The sequence below is a fragment of the Anopheles nili genome, chromosome 2 (genome assembly GCF_943737925.1).
Source record: "Anopheles nili chromosome 2, idAnoNiliSN_F5_01, whole genome shotgun sequence".
Taxonomy (NCBI): Eukaryota; Metazoa; Arthropoda; class Insecta; order Diptera; family Culicidae; genus Anopheles; species Anopheles nili.
Genome location: NC_071291.1, coordinates 52,541,938 through 52,547,937, shown reverse-complemented (window position 1 = coordinate 52,547,937; position 6,000 = coordinate 52,541,938).

The following is a 6,000-nucleotide window of genomic DNA, read 5'->3' as shown; positions in this document are numbered from 1 at the left end:
GCATACGTCTCATTTCGTGTTACAACACACGGTTCCCTGGGTCTATGGGAATTTTGTTTCGCCTAGCCGCGTTAATGTCTTGCTTTACGAGGTGATATTTTATAGGTGCCTCCCCTAGTGCATGCGCACTGGAACTCCAGATGGGGTGTGTATATACCTCCGAACATTTGTATCTTGAGATGGGTGATTTGTTTGGCAGCATCTTCTCGTTTTCTCCGCCTACATAAAACATACATGCTGAAGCAAGGGCATGCGCACAACCATTGCTGTACATCGAATCAAAAGACTTCGGTGGAATCGACAAAACGAACCTTATGAAAAACGTCCGATTCCGAAACTATGGTTCGAGTGGTGAGTTCAAAAAGCTGTTCTAAATTACTTAATCTTTAAACAGACAATATTTCAATAAACCAAATATGATTCAGTTATCTCAATGCATTATGGTAGAATCATTAGTAATGAATCATTAATTTGCAATACATTCAAATAAAAAATGTATAAAAATCCTTCTGTAAATTTGAATCACTTTTTCGTTAGCAAATCAGCAACTAAAAATGTTTTAAGATGACGTATTTATAGGTCAACCGATTTTTTATACAATTTAATTCAAATCTCCTGTTTGCTATAAAACAATATTTTCCTTTTTCATATGAATATGGTTTACTTCAACCAGCTTACTTATTGATCAATTTTTTCCAAGATTAACTTCACTCATAAAGATGAACAGTGATTGAATATTTATGATTTACATGCTACATTTAAGGATTTCAGCATCAATCACAGCATCGTCATTTCCAGGGATATGCATAACAAACGATTGGCAAACAAAAGAAGGATTGATTAACGATTATCTGAGCTGACATTGGTTAATTCCAGGAATATTAAAACGTGAAAGGAGGATTGCAGAGCTGTAGAAATTATGTAGGTGTTGTTTTCAAGCAGAACAATCCGTGCCGTAACCCATTAATCGATAAAATCGAATACCACTTAATATATGATATGAATATTTGTATGTGGAACTAGTCTTAATGTTGTTTAAAATATCATGACATATTAATATATTAGCATATCAACCATACATCAATTTGCCTTCAAGCAGACAAATTGTCTTTCGCCATGTTATCATTTCCATCGCACATGATTAATCGATTGATTGAAAAACTGATTCCACATAAATATTTGTTTTACAGTTTTCATATGTTACCTCACTTACAATAACTAATTATTGTATTGTATTTTGTATTATGTAATGTATTGTTTATCATGCCAAGAATAGAAGCCTCAATAACTTCAGAGCTTATTCAATTATGTTATAGCCATAATGGCTCTGATCCACATAGTAATAAAAAATTACTTAAGCTTATCAATTACAATTTTTATTCTTCGATGTAACTAGCGTAAATGTTTTTTTTTTAAGTCACAATTGTTTAACAGTACTGTAAGGACTGTACTCAGTAAAATCACTGCTAGAGACCCAAGTGTCGCTAAGGTCATATTTTGCGTATTGTATCATACAATGAAACCATACCTCGGCAGTTTGGATCACATATGTTACACGCCGACCGGATAAACCCCAGAACAAAAGAAGGAGAAAAAACACTAAAACCCAAGCATATTTGCATCCCACATATGGTCCAAATATGTTTCACTATGTCAGACTTGCCAGGGCTCGGCTCCATCTTCAATTTATTCCTCTTAAAATTTTGACGCATCCTACATTGCCAAAAATGTTTCCTTTCCATTTCGTCTGCGGCGCATAGCCTGTTTTATGACAGAGTTTTGGCACGGACCGGAAAAGGGCATCAAGCCCAAATAACAGCGACCCAGCAGCTTGAAGGGGTCGAGCTTGGAAGAAAACGATGGAGCACGAAATTTGTGAAACAAAACCCAACCCCAAAACGTCCGGATGCCCGAGCGGGAAGGAAAATTATGAAAAACACAAAGCCGCACACACAAACACACTAATTCCGGCTCACAAACAGCATCATCACCGCGAGGGACCGAGAGTAATCATTCTTCATTCAAACAAAAACTGACGCCAGGAAATTGCAAATTACACATGCACAGCACTCCTTCTGCATGTGTCTCGTCATTTTGGTGTCGATTTTTTTTGTTTTGTTTTCGTTTTCTCGTCCCGTGCCTTTTCGGCCCTTCCACTTTGGCTGCGCGTTCTGACCGGCGGGTATATCCCTTGCGCTAGTGTGCATACTTCTCTGTTTTATCTCCTAACATCATCACCATAAATCTTGGTGCCAACATAGAAAGCCTCTTTACGGTATCGCTTGGAGTTGGCGCGCAGACCTTAGCGCAGCGAGCCGGCGTCCCATGAGTCGCCGTCCCATAACGTACCGCATCATATCCGCCTCCGAGGGCCTTCCTAAGGATCGGAAAGAACTGTGGTTTTTGGGAATTTGAAGTTTTTGTTTTCCATGTTTTACGCTGCCCTTTTTTTCGCCTTCTCTTCTGTTTTCTTTTGCCGGCAACCAAGAGCCAAACGGCAGGGAAGCGTTTCGAGCCTTTAAATGCCTCCCGTGTTTTGCAGACTGAGGAACTGAGCTCAGTTCCTTATCAAAGGTCTAAGATGGAAAACGAGATTGCCCATGTCCAAGCGCTCAAGCTAGCGCATCCCTACGGTCGACCCTTAAAGTCATGCTGTTTATAATTTACCGCAATTTTCGTCCTCACTTCTGGCCGGTTTCGGGCACGGGCTCGAAACGTGTGCTCCAAGGGCAGACGGTGTCAAAGGTCGTACCTGGATCTCGCCCAAAAATTATGCAGGAAACGTTAAGCTCTTAAATCGCTCCTATCCATCCGGTGGACATCCGGACATTGAAAAAAAAAGTGTAATTCATACACGAAACAACTGGGGAAATACGATTTCGTTTCATCAAGGTTTAAAGAACCAGAACTCTTATTGCAACGAAAGGGTATACCTAGTTTTCTATTCGGTACAGTAAATTTTTGAACAAGCAAATAGTTGGTGAGTTGGATTGCAAGAAAAAAAGCAAATCTTTCGTCTCTATTGGGATTTTGAATTGAACAGGGACTTCAGTTTCAGGATTGCAAAGTGGATCACTCAATTCTGATGTGGAGATATCCGGCGAGCCGGCATTATATTTATTTGTAAACACGATTCATCCAGATCCGATCCATCCAGCAAACGAACAATCTCTCAGAATTTATGTACCTCCCGGACGGGTTCGCAGGCAGGAACCCCGCTTCGAAAGACGCTTCGTTTACATTGCGACACACTTGCTCAGCTTGGTTTTCCCATGGCTGACGGAAAAGCCTTTTTCCCAAGCAAAAGCCGTCGCCGGGAACGCACACGTGGTCGAAGTATGGCCTCCTGCCAAGAGATTTTTCCCGCATTACGAAAACCCTTCATCGCGCAACCGCTTACGTCGAAGGCAGCGGTGGCATTTATTTTTAGTATCAGCAGATCCAGCCGAGCTGCCTCCGTGTGGTGGAACAGGCGCGAAAAGGAAGGAACCGTACGCCTCACGCATAACGATCATTCTTAGTCGAATATTTCCCGTCCCAAATTGCGTCGAGGGGCCTTGCCATGCTGCTGCAGGGGGGCAAAATATGCTGTGCCCTAAAAGGCTCACTAATTTATTGCGAGTGTAATTATTGGCCGGATGTTGGCACTTGGCGTGCGTGAGGTTCTTGTGTCAAGGTTAGGTTTTTTAAAACCGTTGTTGGATGGGGCTGAACGAAAAACATCATGAAATATGAACGGTTGCGAGGGTAATTTGTAGTTTTTAAACTAAGACCGCTTAACAGGAATTCGATTCGCAAAATTTAAGAAATTTGACATGCTCATGCGTGACATACGGTATGATGCAAGAAAGATAAATATTTTTGGTGACTAGGTTTTTTAAACATGTAACCCAGAACGTAGAGTAAGAAGATTACGACAATAGAAATTTGTAAACGTATAACAAGTTGCATGTATAATATTATGTGTTACACAATGTTATTTTACAATTTTTATCTTCAATAATAAACTTATTATTTGTATTATAAAATTATTTTATTTGAGTTTGTTTTTTGTTTTGTTTGTAGGTTTACACATACTGATATTTTTGCATTTTTTTACACTTATTCTTTGACAAACATAGGCCTGAAATCAATTATTAAAACGCATGTGTCCTAAACAACATACACGAGTTGATATATAAGCATTATTTCATAAATTCGACGTGCTTACACCGATCCTCGTTCTCATAATGTACTTCAACTTTCCCTGCCGGCCATCAGATATCGTTATCCCCTCACAGAGCAATGAGTGAATCATTGCATCAAAGAAACCACCCGATCAATGCAGCGTTCACAAATGTGTTCATTTAGCGAGCATGGTGCAATTGTAATTAATTGCGACTTTTCTGCTGCCTTGGGGTTGATGATGTTGAAATAGAAGAAAAAGAAACACACTAACGTTCCCCTTACTCATCACGCTGAATGGTGGTCCTTAGCTCGTGATGAGCAATTTTAGTAATAGGTGCAGATGATTCTACAGGTGATTGCGATGAGTAATGCATGCACGTACGATAAATGTATTGATGAGTTCCCTCTGTTGTAATGTATCGTCAGGAAAGCAATTTTCTGGTGTGCCAATACTATTTTTTTAATTCCAGCTCTTCAAACTTATTTTGCATGACATTTTTCATCAATGCATAAGAAAAAAAAACATGGCCGATTCAAAATCGGATAACACGGAACTTGCCGATACCACTGGGATCATTTCTGTCTTTTGAAGTCAATAAAAACATACAATGTCCCACAATTAACTGCATTCATGTTCCGTTTACACGATCCGCAGTCGATCGTCATTCCTTGCATTCAACATTGCCATGTTCTTGGTCTTGACCAATCCCGAGGACCATATCCAAACCGCACGGCGACATGTTTCATGCTGACCAAACTCAAACGGCACGCTACTTGCGTTATTGCAAATTTTGGAGACAAACAAATTCGATACCACACACGCACGAGGCTGTCTTTGCTGACACTGCGTTGCGTTTCGGTTGATGTAACATGAGACGAATGCATCGAGACCCCAACAATAGATGTTCGCGTACGAAAAGCGCATTTCCGAGACGCATGCAACAATTTTCAGAGCTTCAAATGGGTATTAACATTTTTCATTCTTAGCTTAACTTCATTCTAACCTTTCTTCCTTCATTGTACGTAACTGTCTTCCTCCCTCTCACTGCTGTTCTCTGTCCACTGGCTTTAACGCTGCATAATAAGTGCGTACTATGCAGCCCCGTTTGCGTTGACGCCTGGTTGCCGAAAATCAACATCGACGACGAACGAACATTTCTGGTGTCTGCCAGACGTTTCGGGGCAGCAGCACCTCAGACCATAACAAATACGCCGTGTCGTGATTATGGCCAATGTTTTGTTGTCTTTTCTTTATATCAGTTTCTTCAAGCCTGCTGCCGATTCTTCGAAATTTCGTGCCGATCGTTATCCGCATACAAATGATATAACTTCTACCGGGTTCTACTTCCAACGGGTTTCCAACGGGTTTCGCGTTCGATGTTTTTTTTCTCCGATTAGATCACAAGTTAGTTCCATGCTCTATCTTTTGGTAAGACGTTGTTGTTCAAGGCTTGTTATATGTGCGCAAATATCGAAGAAAACGATTACTTACAACAAAATATCAAACAAACTTACTGTTCTTATTGTTTTTGAAATGAAATTATTATTTTTAAACACATCCCATTTAAAAAATTGTGAACATTATTAACCAAAAAAACAGTAATTACGTATGGAAATCGGAAATTGTGCTGCTCTCAATCAATTGACTTCTCAATTCGTAAGCCAACACGAAATAGATTTAAGCATGTAGGATACAAAAAAAGAACAGGTTCATTTTGGTTACATTTTTGTATTAATTATGTTGTATTTTGTATTACCCATATATTTATCAAACTTACTTATAGAACTCTGAGCATCGCTATAAATAGTGAGAGATATCGTTATCACTTCGCT